General features: G+C 38.3%; 1 protein-coding gene and 1 long non-coding RNA gene across 2 annotated transcripts in view; one reads left to right on the forward strand and one right to left on the reverse strand.

Moving 5' to 3' along the window:
• Nucleotides 1-16,831, forward strand: part of ROBO2 (roundabout guidance receptor 2) — a 1,044,190-nt gene that overhangs the window by 60,106 nt on the left and 967,253 nt on the right. The window lies entirely within an intron of this gene.
• Nucleotides 6,288-16,831, reverse strand: part of LOC121669360 — a 28,190-nt gene continuing 17,646 nt past the window's right edge. The window contains exon 4 of the long non-coding RNA XR_006017739.1: nt 6,288-9,519. This is a non-coding gene — a long non-coding RNA (uncharacterized LOC121669360). The remainder of the gene's footprint in view (nt 9,520-16,831) is intronic.

The following is a 16,831-nucleotide window of genomic DNA, read 5'->3' on the forward strand; positions in this document are numbered from 1 at the left end:
TCCTTAAGAACTGAGTATTGTGTTTTGAAATAGGTTTTTTTTTTTTAATCAGTAAAATAGGACAGGTAAATGTTTGTGGTACTTTCATAGAAATGTCTGGCACAAGGACTGCTCAATTGTTTTAGAAATAGGAGCAGAGCTAAAGGTTTGCTTGGGCTTTGGAAGTTTACACTACATAGCTGTTACTGTGAGAGACTGTATCATGTTTCTCCATTTTTTAAATGTTACACATCTGTTCTTTAAAGGTAAGGTTGCTCACTGTTAATGTGTTTTATTTACCTTAAATTGGCATAGTTTTGTTTTCCTCTTGCTCCCTTTTGAAGAGCAAATGAATAATGACTTGGTGACTCCCTTCTGATGCAGTTGTCATTTCCACACATTTTTCCTAATGTAGGGATAAATGAGATGTGGTAGCACTAATTTATTAGAAACATAGGAACTCTTGGTTCTAAAATTTACCATAAAGAGTACACTTTTGTCCCTCACCAAAGCCTTCATTGAGACAGACATTCAATGCTGCAGGAGATATACATGTTTTAGGTATGGCTTTATATTTTGAGAATATTTCTGTGCCTCTGGAAATAATGACACACAAACGAATAGTAATAATAATGATAGGGCTTAAAGTGTCTTGGATTGTTCTGAAGAGTTTTTCTAGGTATGGCTAAATTTCAAGTTCAGATAAAGAAATACTAAAAATCATTAGTGAAATCTAAAAATTTGATTGCTAAATTTACAAAGGATGAAGGCAGTGGATTCCAAATGAGTTTGTTCTCCCAAGGGAGCCAGAAAAAGGAATAACTATGTCAGCTTCTGTTGCAAGCACTAAACCTGGAATTTATAGGTGCACATTTTAGTAATTATCTGCTTATATCTTTCAAGGAGGATCTTTTAAGGGTGTAATCAGAACTGTAAAAAGGAAGTGTGTTTCTCTTGCAGTAAATTAATGTCTATTTGAAAAGCTATTGGAAATGCTTGAATACTTTACATTTTTAAGAAGAGTAAGTGGTACAGATATTTGTAATCAAAGCAGTACTGATTGTGAGGTTGGGTTTTTTTCATAGTGGTCATTTTAGAGATAAATGATTTTGTAAGACCCTGAAAGGAAAAGGTCACTTAATGCAGAATGTACATCTGTACAATTTATATGCCAATCAATATCCTGATTCATGGAAGACAACTGAGTTAAAAATCACTGTGGTTTCATGCCAAAATCCATAATATAGCATTCATTTTGCTCTGCATAATAGAATTTTATTTGGAGAACATATTTGACTAGATGAAGACATTAGAGTGTCTTGAATGAGTCTGGCAGTAATCCCACATATTTACTATCATATATTGTATGGTTGTCACAGTGTCTGGTATTGGGAAAAAAAAAAAAAAACAACCTCTCCTTCCTTTGGAAAGTTTCCTTTGCCTACCTGTGGCTCCCTTGGGGACAATTTAATGGTTTTGGAAGGATATAAATGCAGTTAAATTGAAAAATGTATATACAGCTTGGGAACTGTTCAGGTAGTTTCCTTAAGAATTCAATTATTTCCTAGGGCTTCCTATAGTTGGATCTGGGGTACAGTGGATGTGGAGCATGTAGGGAAGTGGTGCAACTCTTGCAAACCTTAAACTGTTGCTTTACAGCACAGCAGTAATCAAGGATTTTAATTTAGGACTGACTCTTCCCTTTCCAGATTCTATATACATTTTCATGTAGCCTTAAAAACGTAAGTACATCCATAATTTGAAACACAGGGAGAAAGATTAATCATAAAAATAAGCAATTTACATGATATTAAAAAGTAGCCATTTTAATTCCCTCTAGATGTTCGTTTAAATAGAAGTTATCCCCCTAAATTATCAAAGGATTTCTGAAAGTCTAATCTGAACTGCATAAGCTAACTGTATTCTATAAATCTTCCAATCTTTTTTTTAAAGTTCCTAAACTGATCAGCAGCCTAATTCATTTACCCTTAGGAATCGTAGAGTATCACTTTAAATGATTAAGTAATGGGAAAAGAGCTTAATCTCTTACAGCTTGTCTACAAGTAAAGAAGATCAAAGACAGAGTGATCAGGTTTTCCAGCTTTGCTGCTCTTTGGAGACTGGGGAAATTAAAACAGTCTCTTGTAAACTTAGATTTGTAGTCCTGTCCTGAACAAATATGCTCATAAATATATGGGAAGTTAAAGAAGAGAACAATTTGTCATATCTCTAGAGAAAACTATTACCTTCTTTAAGAACTAATATATCAATTTATGCAAGGTCTGTCAGCTTGGTGAGATAAGCTGCAGGATAGCACTGGCTGGAATTTCTCATCAGGAGCTGTTCTCCTGGAGTGTTTGTGCCTGCAGGAAGCACAGTGTATGCCATGAGCTTCTGTGGCTCCGAGCCCTCCAGCTCTGGGCAGGACATCTGGAAATATCCCCCCTAGCTGTGCAGTGGCTGCCCAAGCAAACGGATACTCTTGTAATTCATGGCAGTGACGAAAAAGGATCTTCTCACAGGATTTCTGGTTTTTTCACCTTTCTGTAGTGTGGTTGATCTGACACCTGAAGCAGATTTCCCTAGATAAAGGGGAAATCAGGTCACTCTGGCATTTGGTGGGATCCTCACTTGAGGAGCCACTTGGTCATTTTTATATATTTTACATTTTTCCTTCTGTTTGTTTTGCAACTCTTTTTGCATCTAAATTCACTCTTTTTACTGCATTTTAATGCACATTAGAGAAACTGCTTGGATTTCTTTGTTACCCTGGAAAACCAATTCTGTCCTGCAGAAGTAAAACAAATGAGCTGTTATCAGCTTCTCAGTACATGTTTATATTTGAAGTGAGTGGAAACAAAGCGCCCCACAAGTGAAGGGGAATTTAAGAAAGCCTGGCAAGCTTGAAGGGGTGAGTGTTGGGCACAGGTTCGTGGAAATTTTGCAGATCTTCAGAGGGTGTAATTTCCACAGGAATATATGTGAAACCAAGGATATTTGTGCTTTAAATATAACTTCATTCATATTGATTATGTTGTCCTCCCCTGTGAAGCTGAGTTGCAATGCCTTGAAATGTTTCTGCTCGGGAAAGAGGTGTCAATGGCCCCAGTAAAAAAGAGCCGTGAGAGGAAGAGAGAAATTGGTCCCAATACGTGGTCAAAAAAATCAAAGTTTAGCAAAATATGTGGGGATTCAAAATATGCTTAATTTAATAAAAAACTTCTTGGAGAGAAGGTTTGTATATGATTAGAAATGCCTAAAATATGTTTTTCATTGTAAATATTGCACCTGTGAAATTTCATTTGATGGATAGATTATTCTGGGCAAGGGACCAAAACAAAGTAGCCAAATGACAATAATTTGATAAGGGAATGAGAATATATTGTAGCCAAAAGGATGTGGGTGCAGTTTTTTAAAGCCTTTGAATGAACAGCTATCTCTTTAAACTTCTTATTAAATATGATATTTATAAGCAATTTTTAAAACACTTGTTGAGTTTTAACAATTTAATGAGATTACGTAGGACTAATATTTTTGAAATAGCTGATAATTGCAGTGCTGTCTGCTGCTATAAACTTCTAGTTCATTAGTTTCCAAGTTAATAATTTAGCTAAAATTTCAAAACCATTACCTCAAACTTGTGTATTTGACTTTGATTTGATTAAAATGATTGAGAGAAGCCAACCAAAGGAAGAAGGTGCTCCATAAAGATGATTCTGTAAAAAAAAAAAAACCCAAAAAAACCCCATTCAAAACCTGTTTTCAAGACAATACAATGCAAATTTGCATTCCATGTGTCAAAGGTAATCCAAAATTTGAGACTGTGAGGAAAATTTACTAGTTTTACATTTAAGAAATTATTTTCTAGGTATAACAAAAATATAAAAACTTGAAAATGCCTTGAAGTCAGAGGAAAGGAACCATGGGCTTGATTTATTGAAAAATGCATGAAAAGGAAAGAACCTAATAAACACGAGTTTACTGCTGGTTTTGGGATATTGCCAGGTGTATTTCCTGGAATGGGGTTTTCACTACAGACTGAGTAGGATTAGGGAGTCATGTTCCCCACTATCTTTGAGTTGGGGCAGGCTGTTTCTTTTTTTTAATACCTAGAATACACTTAGAAAGTACAGTGAGGAATACTGTAAAGAAGCTTGTATCCAGTTCTCTGCCATAGAATATTATCCATTCACTTAGTTAAGCTACCAATTTATTAAGTTTGATGGTATAAAAGGAAAGTATTACCAAATCTTCTTTTAATGAAAACACACTGAAAATTTTACTTTTTCTATGCAAGGTGATTTTTTCTGTTGACAAAATCTTGTTCAGTTGAAATGAAGAGAATGTAAAATGTCAAATTTAACATGATTCTGAGGTATGGAACCACATTTAAGTTAGTATAGGAATATTATTTTCATAAATCAATTGGTTGAATAGTATGCCTTGAGCATATGCATAAAACTAAAAATATCCTAGAAAAAGCATGCATGTTAAATTAACTCATAAATCTACTTTTCATGTCCCAGGACCTATCATTACAGAGTTCAGTATCATCTGACTTAGAAGTGAATTAATACCTGGTTATGGTTTTGGAGGTTCAGGAGCTGAATTTAAAAAAATAAATAATTTTAATCCTGATTGAAACTCAGTTCTCTTGAAGAACCTTTCCTTCTCACGGGGGAAAAAAAAAATCTTTTACCCTATACAAATTCATGTTGTAAGTACTTTAAAAAGGGACTGTTGTTTCAAGTAACAGCCATTTAAGTAATCCAAGGCAGGGATGACCCAGGGTTACATCTCTGCTTTTGAATGGATGGAGAATTTATTAGTGCTGTTTCACATATCAGAAGAACTTTGTACCTAGTGGGATAAAATCCTTCTGATGTTGTCTTTCATGTGAGAGCTGTTCATCTTTGTGTTACGTGTACAAACATTACTGGGAAAATACCAATTTTTTTATAAGCAAAGATTGCTTCTGTCTGAGCCCTAGCTTCTGTTGTAGTGACATTGTAGCGACAGTTTGATATTTATATGTAGCGGGTTCGGCTTGTAACCGGGCAGAAGCACCAATTTAGTGTTGTGGTTTGGTCCAAAATACTCATTACTATTTACCTTCTGTGAGATAAGAATTAGGAGAGATGCAAAGCAGGCACCAAACTTGAGAGAATATAAAGAAGTTTATTAACAGACCAAAAGAAGAAAAAAAAATTATACCATGCCTTCAGAGCATTTCTCCTTTCCCCCCCCCCCCCCACCTTTCTCCCTTCTCCCACTGACAATGTAAAAAGACAACACTTGAGATGTTCAGTCTGTTTACCGCTTCCAGAATAACCTTGTTCAGTCCATTTAGGAAGAGGAGTCTCTCTTGCTCATGCTATGGAGAAATTATCACAATGAGCCAGCCGCCCAGGTTGGTTCTCTGCTCGCATGTGAGTCCCTTCCCACGACTTGCAGCTTTTCCCACAACTGCTTTCGAGGGTCCACTCTTGAATTACTGGGGTACAATTTTAAGGTTGAGCCGTTCAGAAACAAAAGTTCTCTTCACCCATCTCTGGGAGCATTTCATCTCTAAGAACAGAGGCCCTTCTCCTTCCTGGGGAGCAAAGGGTCCTCCTCATCTTCATCTCTAGGACTATCTCTGGGAGCATCTCTAGGAACTGAGGTCTTCCATTTGGAGCAAGAGTCCTCATCACTTCCATCTCTCCCTGTTCAAACTTCTCATCAAATTACAGCTGTGTCAGCATCTGCCTATCTCAGCGCAGGTGCTTTTGCTCACAAGTACAAGTTGAACACTCCACCCCCCCGCCTTCATGAAATTACAACGGGTACTCTGATGCATCGTAGCTTTACAACAGAATTTCAGCTTTAAGCATCTCCTCTTTCTCTTCCCTCAGGTTTTCAGCTCTTCACAGCACTAAAAGGGTTAATCTCACCCAGGCCTTGCAGCTGGAATGTCGCTTATCGCTGTTGGTCAGATGATCTTTTGCCGGACAGCGGTGCAGCTTTAGCTGAATCTTGGCCGCACTGGAGAGGGGGGAGCCAAGCTGCTCGGGCTGCCCACAGCAGGGCTGGGGGGGGGGGGGGGGGGGTTCCGTGGGGGGAACAGGGCCCATCAGCTCCAGGATGGCTGTCGCCTGGCCTGAGCAGGGCCTGGGCCGGGCCTGCTGGCCCCCACACGGGGCCCGCAGCCACCTGTCCCGGTGCCGGAAACAAGAGAGGGCTCTGCCCGGGGTGTGTCTGTTCTTAAATGTGGATCACAGAGGCGGTCACAATTTTAATTGGCTTAAAGAATTGTCCATGTTCAAACTGGCCAGCTGATAGGTTCTGTCAGGTCACGGAGGAGCTGTAAGCACCCCTTTGCAAGAACATCACTTCTGGGACTATGTTTTGCTAATCCATGACATTATATTAAATAATTATTTATGTGGGACAGAACAGGGTTTACAAATAACCACACATGGTGATTCTGGGTCCTGAGCTGGGCCAGGAGTTGGACTTTGGTGATCCTTTGGTGGTTCCCATCCAACTCAGGATATTCTATGATTCTCTACTCTATAAAGTTGTATTTGAGCATACTTGGACAGATTGTGAGGTTTCCATCCTTAAAAATACCTCAAAGCCAACTGGACATGGCACTGAGCAATCGGGTGCAGCTTCAAAGCCAGTTTTTGCACTTCATAGACTGGTGTAGGTTTTTTTTTTTTTCTCTGCCTCTTTCCCCTCAGCCTTGCTCAAGAGTTGAATTTAACAGTGCTGACAACATTATGTATTACAGTAGAACATACAGAAGGCATGCTATAAAGAACTGTAGAGGCATTTCACAGTGTATGCATTCTTTTTATAGGTGAATACTCCATTTAAATGTTGAGTTGAACAAAATTTAGGTAGTAATTAAAAGTGTTTAACCCACATAAAAAATTTTTATGTAGGTTATGCAATTAGTTTTATTACAGAAATTGCATTTAACTTAAGAACTGATGACCTTATCTTAATGCAGTAATGTATTTTTCATTAAAATGAAACATCCTGTTAGCCAGGCAATAACCAGCCAGAAAGGAAGAGATGGAAAAGGTCCACAATATACCATGTACAACATCTGTCTAAAGGAAAAAAATAGCCAGTAATGCAGCATTTTTCAATTTATTACTATGTCATATTGGAAAGTTTAAACTGTAATTAAATGGATGGCAACTACTAATACACTGTCATTTTACAACTTGGATGGCTTCTACTGCTGAGCTGTCCTACCTCCTTCAGTAAATTACAGCTGTTGCTTGGTCTTTTATGCAGGCTTTCACACATGGGATGTATTAATCATCAAGCAAGATTATTGAATGCATTTCCAGACACAGGAACAGCCAATATTTCTTCTGTCAAATGCACCTTCCACCTGTTTGCTGCAATGCTCTGCATTTTTAGGGTTTTTTTGTCTTTGTTGTATACTGATAACAACATAGATCTTGAAGATGAAGTTTTCTAGATGACTTAAGATGATACCTCTGAAAGAGTAAATATATTATTATCATTGCTTTTGCTGTGATGAGATTGCTTACTCAGTACGGCATATTATTATAAGTGTTTGGTATTTGCAGCGAACAATATTTTTAGCAATGCTCTATTACAAGAAGGAGAGGATTTTTATATGTAACAAGTGAATAATCCTGGATTGCCTAAAGAATCTTACTCCATGCTGTGTATTTGCAGGCAGTGTACAAACATACCACCTAGGGTGGTGTTGATGGGGTTTGGACTACTTTTCCTCTCTTCAGATGGCTAAACTGCTTTTGATGGCAGGTAAAAGTATTTAATTTCATCTTTTTTAAACCATGCTTTTAGATGCCAATATTTTGGAAACAAGTCAGGTAGAGCATGTTTTTTGTTTGTGTTGTCATTATTGAGAAATATTGTTTTGGATCAGCTAGAAATTCTTACTAATATCAACACATCGATGGATCTGAATCTGCAACCTTTGCTATCAAACAGAAAGCAAGAATAAAAAAAAAAACAAAAACAAAAAAACCAAAAAAAACCCCACCAAGCAAACAGGAAAATATTAAAGAGTTGAGGTTCAAACCATGAACAACTCTTTCTCTGCTTTTGAGTAAAAAAACAATTTATTGCTTTGGGAAAAAGTAATTCTCAGTTGGCTAATTTTGGGTATTAGGTCTGTTTTATAGTAGGCTTCAGTAAGTGAAGTTCCCAAGGAAAGTGATGTGTACAGCAAGAACAGTCTTCTTACTTTATTAGATGTCTGGGTGGGTTTTGTGGCTTATGTTTAGCTGCTAATAGTGTTCATTCTTCCTTCAAAGTGCTAAGAGAGAGATCTTCTGTAAATGTTTTTCTTCTTGAGTTGAATCAAATACCAGAATTGTAGTAAACGGAAAGAAAAAATGTACTGATTTTGTTCAGTAGTGAAAATACCTTTTGCTTGCTTACATGGCTTTTCAAAGGTGTAAATGATCAGGGGGCTAATTGTCCTGGCACAGTAGTTACAGTCCTTGAATAGAAAAGTTCATCTACTTGAGATAAGATTCCTTGAATTTCAGTGGATTTTACCTTCATTTTAGTTGGGGTTTTTTGTTTGGTTGGGTTGTGGTTTTGTTGTTGTTTTTATTGCTTTGTTTTGGTGGGTTTTTTTTCTGGGTGATGGTGGTGGTGTGTGCCTGTGTGTTTATTTTACTTTAGTTGGTGACTATTGTCAGGGCAGGAAAAAGAGTAAACTGAGATAGACGACCATTTAATGTGTGATTTTTATTTTTTTTTTTTTTTTTGAGGCGGGAAGGCACCTCTGGAGATCACACAATCTAACCACTTGCTCAGAGCAAGTTGCTCTGGGCTATATCTCATTGGGTTTTGAGTATCTCCAGAGGTGGAGGCTCTACAACTTCTCTAGTAGCCTCTACCGGTGTCTGACCACCTTCACAGGAGGAAAGTGCTTTCTTGTGCTTAGGTGAAATTGCTTCTATTTTAGTTAATGTCCATCTTTTCTTGTCCTGGTCACTGGGCACCACTAACAAGAGCCTGGCTGCCTCTTCGTTTTTGCCCCCTTCTGGTATGAACACACGTGGATCAGATCCCCTGAGCCTTTTCTGCTCCAGGCTGGACAGTCACAGGTCTCTCAGCCTTTCCTTGTAGGATAGATGCTCTGGTGCCTTAATCGTTCTGGTCTTTCCCTGGACTCGCTCCAGAATTTGTCTTGCACTCGACCCAGAACTCCAGGTATCTCTCACCAGAGCTGAGCAGAGGGGAAGGATCTCTACCCTCTGCCTAGCTGCTCAGGAGTTTTGTCCTTCTTTGTTTGTCCTTTTTTGCTCCAAGATTGCACTGCTTGGGTTGGTGTCCACTAGGACCCCCAGGACCTTCTTAAGATATCTGGTTTCCAGCTGGTCAGTACAGGTGCATGGGATTTTATTCCTCCCCAGGACTTTGCATTTCCCATTCATACAGTTCCTGTCAGCATATTTCTCCAGCCTGTTGAGGTCCTTCTGGATGGCAGCACAACCCTCTGGTGAATCAGCCACTTCCTCAGTTTTGTGTAATCTGCAAAAATGTCATGCTTTGTGTGTAAAGATGAAACTTTTGTCTCCATTGCAGAAATCATGAATACAGACCACCCCGAGGCTGCAACAGCTGACTGCTGCTGAGCTCTTGGTTTTTAGAATAGCTGCATGCCAGTTATAAACCCTTTTTTTCCCCTAGATTTTTTTTTCCATAAAAATGAATATTGTCTTATGGTCAAACCTGAAAAGTTTTGGTGATTATTTGATGATGTCTTATGGATGAAGGTCATAAAATTAAACTTATTTTGCTAGCTATTGTTTGTTGTAGATGATGATCCATTACCCACATTAGCACTCCTAAATCAGATTTTTTTTTTTTCCACTTTGACGCTTATTATTGTTAGTGGTACTGTGTGTAGGTTTTATTGCAATATTTCTTTTAAAGGTAATCACACCATATATGAATAGCAAGTTGGTTATACTTCCAATTTCTGTTAGGAATTACAATTCTGCAGTAGTTGAAATACTAACATTGCTAATAAATTAATGGATTACCTTCAAGGAGCTTGATATTTTTGGGTGGGAAGGTGGACTGGAACATATATAAACTTGCAACTTTTGTTAGTTTTGCACTATCCAATAAATGTACCCAGGCTTCAGTGAAATGGGCACAGTCAGTAAATAAAGGATAACTATTAGCACCTGAGGCCTTCCAGTGCCTGAAGGGAGGAAAAAATTCTTTGCTGGGAGGATGATGAGGATGCTGGAACATATTTCCTGGAGAAGCTGTGTTTGCTTCCGACCCTGGAAGTGTTCAAGGCTGGGTTGGAGGGAGCTCTGAGCAACCTGGTCTAGTGGAAGGTGTCCCTGCCCATGGCACAGGAGGTGTAAGTGGATGATATTTAAAGTCTCTTCCAAACGAGGCCATTCTGTGATTCTATAATTGAAGTTTTAAATGTTACTATTTTTACCTCATTGTGAGGGAGCAAATGAAATAGCAATTGCAAACAATTTATTTTTTTGTTCAGTCTTCTCTTTAAAAATATTGCTGGGGTTTCAAAACTCATTCCTGTGCCTTCACATGACATGTTTGTGTCAGTGGAGTTCCTGGAAGTACAGAAAGATCATTTGAGAGGGTTAATCAGTGAACGCAAAGTTACTCATAACGTTTCAGGCAGGACTGCATACCTAAGCTGAGCCTTAAGTTATCTTCTTGTCTCTTATGGATATGATGCTGAATGTGCTTCAGCCATAAAAACCGATCAAGCAAGGAGTCTTTTCAGATATCTATGCTGAGACTGTGTGTGGAAGGGATTTACTGGCTCACATGGCAGCTGACAAAGGAGAGCAAATGGGTAAATGCCTTGGTGGTACAGGAGGCTTTTTGTGAGGCAGTGAGTAGGGTTTGCAAGGCTCTGAGGTGCTGCAGAGGGATGTGTTATTTCAGGTGTGGCCCCAGAAGCTCTTTACCAGCTTTGTGGGCAGGGATTTGGTGTTTGACTGCCTCAGCACCCAATATGTGAGAGATGCCTTATCAAGAGGTGCTTGGTAATTGGGGTGGGCAGAGATTCATACTGGCAGGGAATCTGCATAGGCTGTCCAACCCGCTGCTCCTGCTGCCAGCTGGGAGGGAGGGAGAGAGGAGCTGAGGGAATCCAAGTTTCTCCTGTTGGGTGCAGGAGAGTTTTTGGCTTCTCTCAGAGATCCAGGAATTTGGTATGTAAATACTTTAAAGCTCCTGCAGGACAAAGCCAAGGAAGTTATTTAAAGGCCTGATCTCTTTGTCCTGGAAGGAGTTCCAAGCACCCTCACCAGGGCTCTCCTCAGGGAGCATGCGATTGCTCAGTGGAATTGGGAGCTGTGCCTGAAACACCTGTTTAGCTGTCCCTAACTAAGCACATGCTTTCTTTTTCTTTCTTGGAGGAAAGACCAACAACTGTCAGAAGGGGTTTAACCTGGTATATGTGATTTTTGCATTGAAGTGGACTGAATCACTCATGCTGTAAAGGGCAGATGATATATAGATGAGGAAACTTTTTCTTCAGTGTTTCTCACAGTCCCTCTGCATGTTGTTCATTGCAAGCACAGCTGGCATGAGCCACTGCAAATTCACCACTTTTGTTCACCTGCCTGGCATGGCAAGAGGAACTTCAAGTGCAGAGGTTAGCAAGTTAATTGTGGGTAGGAAACTCGTTCCCCTGGAAAACAGCCAGGCTAAGGCAGGTTACTTTGCACTTCAAAATTCAAGCTGAGCTTAGTAGAAACACAGCCACTCTTATCAGTCAGAGCCTGGCAGAGGAGCAAACACCTGGTTTGGAGTGGCCAGACATTTGGTTTGGAGATCCTGGCCTGGAACGGACTAATAGACAAGTGGGGTGACAGGTTTTCACATACAGAAGATAGGATTGCTATAGGAGATGCAAATAGTATCCTATCCACTTTGTGAAAACATAAATGCAAAAAAAAATAAACTGCAGGGAAGAGAACAAAAGGTATGTACTACTTGTTAATTAAGGATGATGATATTAACAGAATATTAATGAGGCTGCGATAAAAGAGGAGTTCATCTGAAATGTTAATGTGAAGCAGGACTTGAGCGAAGTTACTAAATATAAACTCTGTATTTGATTAATCACTTTTTATTGTGGTATATTTTTGGATAGTATTTAGCAACTACCTCTGAAAAAGTAATTGTGATGGGAATCAGAGAGTAGTAATTGGAAGGCAGGTGATAGAACAGAGATTATACAGGAGTGGCTGCTCATCTTTTTGCTTTGCCATAAAGAAACAGGAACTTAAATTTAAGCTGTTGCAGTCGGTCCAGGCAATGCTGGTTGTGAGACTGTAACTATAGAGGGAGCCTGTACTCCATCTAGGGAAATGTGCCCTGGTGTGCACTGAACTGAGAAGAAATATAGGTACTTCTACTGGCATGACAACCTGAACCCCCTGGGTGACATCCAAACTTGTGTAATTGCAAGGCCTAGATGACATTAATCACTCAACCACAAATTGAGTTTCAAGCTAGAGAAGTATTTGTCTGTCTTTCAGCAAATACACCGTTCTTGAATATATAATCATTTCAAATGTTTGTTGGGCTTGGGGAGAAAAGGTGAGCTCAATGTAGAAAGAGTAAAGTGAAAATAAATCCTGTCTGACCAGTTCAGTGGTTTTACTTTTAATGAATAACCCCTTTTTATGGTTCTAAAATTTCATTTTTCCTTTGATACAGCACAGCTCTATTAATGCTCTTCATATTTTTATGCTTAAAAATCCCACAATAGAGCTTCCTATAGTGAAAAGAGCCTGATTTTTAATATTTTGCTGGAATTTAAACATTAAAGTTCATAGCAATAATACCCAGCAAGCCATAATGCAATATGAAAGGAGAATTTTATCTGTTTGCTGTTTGGATTACATATAAAGATGCTTCTTTTAAAAAATGAGCATCAGCCTTCTTTTACAACTGCCTGCGTCAGTCTGTGGTGATATAACTGGAGGTAATTAGGAGGTGTGTATGAGGAACAGCATGTAAAATCTTTAAATAGATGCTCATCTTGGAGGATTCAGCACTCTGTTAGATATATTCAGGAGAGGTCCTTTGATTTCTAAGATTTTTTTGATAACATTGTGGTGGAGGGGTAAGGAACATGTTAAACTGTTCTGAGAGTGGGGCAGGCTTGCCAGTCTCCTCTGCAGGCTCTTCCAGATGAGGTTACCTTTTCTATCCTGCAGATTGTGTCAATATTCATTATATTTTTCTCAGCTCTGCAGTTAAATACAGGAAGGTGAAGGTGAAGCTTCCATTAGGGTGAGAATAATTGAGGACAATTTGGAGAGAGAAACTTTAGACTTTTAGGTTTTAAGCAAACTCTTAAGGATAGCATTTCCTGAATCAAAGTACTGGTTATTTTCATAATTTCTCTGATTGTTTTTTTGGATAAAAATTATGATATTCCTTTTTCCTTTAAAGATGCTAAGATTCATTGATAATGAATTATTAAAGCATGGAGCTAAATTTCATTGATGCCTGTAGAGTAGCATTCTGAGACTGTACAGAGTTCTGTCAACTTCACTCTGAAATTGTTCAAATTGAAGTATTGTGAGTAACCATGAGATTATATCTTTCCAATTGGCAGCACTGATTAAATTTCTTAACTTTCACTTTTCCTTTAAGTGGTATATTTGATTAAGTATCTCAAGGAGATTTTTAGACTCTAGTTTTGGATGGGCATTGGCATAATTTGATTATAGGAACTTATCAGAGACCTCATTTTATTATTTTTGAGCCAACTGTCTGTCATGATGGTCTTTCCTTTTTTTTTAAACTTCCTGAAATGGTTGTCATGACAAGTACACCAGCCTGTTTCTAAGCAGAACACATTTCAAAGCACATTTTTACATCATACAGGCTGCATTTGTATTGCAGTCCTTTTCCAGATTCCCACACTCTTCTCTCTTTATTGAAAAGTTATTTTCCAATTGGAATTATAGCATTTTGCATAAATCCCAGGGAAAGAACAGTTTAGTGAGCGTGGCTTCTGTTGGCCTTGCAATGTAAGTTTGGATTTTTGTGAAGTTTCATGCAACGTTATAGGATTCTGCAAAACTTGAGTAAAAATTTTGCTCTAGGGTTAATAGAAAGTTTATGCCCCAGGCATTTGGAGGTAAGTCTAGGATAGAGCTGTTGGCAGATACAGCTAAAGAGGAAGCCCTTTAGTTAGATAGAAAGTATGGAAACAAATGCAATGTTGTAGTCCCTTGATAAAACATTGTTAGCCTCTTGCTTAGCCCCTAATTACAATCTTATCTGGTAGGTGTAGAGTTTGCAGAAGGGTATAGAAAAAGCTGCATTGCCATCTGTGGGAGAGGTGTTTTGAGTAGACATTTGGAAGACAGTAGAGGACGTGCTCTGAAACACGTTAATTTAAATGTATTGTTTCTGCTGAAAAGAGTGGGATTGAAATCAGCATGCCTGTTCAACACAAAAATTAAATTACAGGTGGTGTTACGTGCTGATTCAGGTCCATATATTAAAATAATTTGTGGGAGGAACTGACTCTTTCAATGTTCTTTTCAAAAGACATCCCAACTTCTTGACACTGTTATAGCTCAAATGGTAATTAAAGGAAGTCTTGAAGCAGGAAAGAGAGAAAACGTGCAGTGCATTTTTGTTCTCTTGCTGGTACACATGTAAATCTCATTTACACCTCTCCAAGTTACCAAGTAAAATCTTCCACTAGTAAGGCATAGGGTGTGTGATCTTGCAACTTCTTGTCAGACCAAAGGATTTATCTAATAAAAATCACTTCTTGCTTAAAGAAAATCAAACAGAATTACACATCAGTTATGTAGGGCTGCATCATTTTGCTAGGCAAGTTCTTAACAGGATTTTTACTGGAGTGGAACAAGTTTTAACTGCCTATTTCTTCCATCAAAAATCTAATATTCATAATGGGCTAAATGCTCATCATTTAGAAGGGATCACTTAGGCTAGTTGATGTCTTCTTACTGTCATTCACTTCATGGACTGCCATTCTAAGTATGAAAAGAGAAGAAAGAAACCTTCTGTTGAATGTTACTTTTTACCATTCAATCTACAGTGGGGGTAAGGAGACTGACAAATTAAGATATAAAATGTCCCTGGAAGGTGAAATTACTAAAATATCCATGCATTAGTCAACCCTTCTGTGAGATTTCTTAACAGTCTAAGGAGTAGATAGGTCTTTCTGGAGAGAGAGAGCGGTGAAATTGATGTTTTATGTGTGCCACTTTACTGGCTCTTTGTTTAGCTGGAATAAATCTGTATGAAATGGCATCATTTAAAGGACTACATAATCTGTGGGAGTTGATGATGAATTTTTAATTTGAGAAAGACTGGCTTTTTACAAAATAAGCCTCATGATCTAAGATGTAATGACTACAAATTGCTGTTTTAAATGCCAAGGCTGTGGCTTCATTATTTTTTGCACATTAAATAATGATTTTAATAAAAGTCTAGAGTTCATGTTCTTTTCTGAAAGCTATTACCTCTCAGCTACTGGCATATACCTCTTTGTCTAGAGGGCAAAGTGAGCAACATCTCATATTTTTCTCAGGCTCTATATGAAAGCATTAATTTCCTTCTGATGCTTTGATGGAGCTCCAGTGCTGTGGGGCAAGTTAATACAAAATGATCACATTCTCACTCATAATCAATATAGCTGTATGACAGTGGGCATCTATTTTTCATTTTAGTAAAGCTGAATAATGTGTGGATTTTGTACAAAAGGCTCCTTTTGAAAAGCAGGGATGAAAATAGCATTTTTAGCAGGAGGCTGAGTCACTTGTTTATATCTGCAGTTGCCTCCTAGCAAAGAAAGATCTCAATGTGTTTCACAGTGAACATTTTCTCTTATCACTTACCTGTCGCATTTGAATAAATCAGATACTTGCCATTTTACTCAAGGAAAGCAAACAACTAGCTATTGATCTCCTAAGGTTTTGGTGGAATTACTTTTTCTATTTGAGTATCTCTGTGATCTTGGGCTCCTTACATCAAGGTTCTGGAAGCAAAAGCTGCCAAAGCCCCGCATAGGTGTTGTTCGTTATTGAGAGGAGAATGATGGAAGGAAAGAAAAGTGTTGTTTTCGGGACAGAAGTTTAAATTAAAGCATCTGCTTTTGTGATTCCAAAGTCTTTAAGTGCCCAGACATAGAAGTCTGCATATTTGCATATCATTATGAAAAGTTGATGGAGGAGTGTCTCCTGTGAGAGGGATTCCACACTGGAGCAGGAGAATAGCATGTGGAAGGAGGAGCAGCAGAGATGTGTGATGAACTGACCACAGCCCCTTTGTCCTCCTGTGCCTCTGGGGAGGAGGAGGCAGAGAAAATTGGGAGTGAAATTGAGCCTAGGAAGGAGGGCTGGGGGGAAAAGATTTTTTTAAGATTTGGTTTTAATTTTTATCACCCTATTCTGGTAATAAATTTGAATAATTTTTCCCCAAGTTGAGTTTGTTTTGCCTGTGATGATAACTGGAAAAGGAGCCTATTGTTACATTTTTTTCTCCTCTTTCCAGATGAGGAAGGGAGTGACAGAGTGACTTTGGTAGGCACCTGGCATCCCCCCACAAGAGTTTAGTATTATGTTTGAAAAGTAAAACTTAAAAACTATCAAAATTTTCTGTGCCTCAGCCCCAATTACTAATATTAGTAATGTATAGTAGATTGTTCTCATTATCAAGTGGTCAAGATTCAGAATGTGTGAACATAGTATATTTAATCTTTCAAGAGAACAAAGAGAGGAACTTCTTAAAGTCTTTCTTAGGATCTGTTGAAGTCACTTTTCTAGTATAATAATAAACTACCAAA

Source organism: Corvus kubaryi, unplaced genomic scaffold, assembly GCF_017639235.1.
Source record: "Corvus kubaryi isolate FWS band 111438036 unplaced genomic scaffold, C.kubaryi_AGA036_p1.0 37391, whole genome shotgun sequence".
NCBI lineage: Eukaryota > Metazoa > Chordata > Aves > Passeriformes > Corvidae > Corvus > Corvus kubaryi.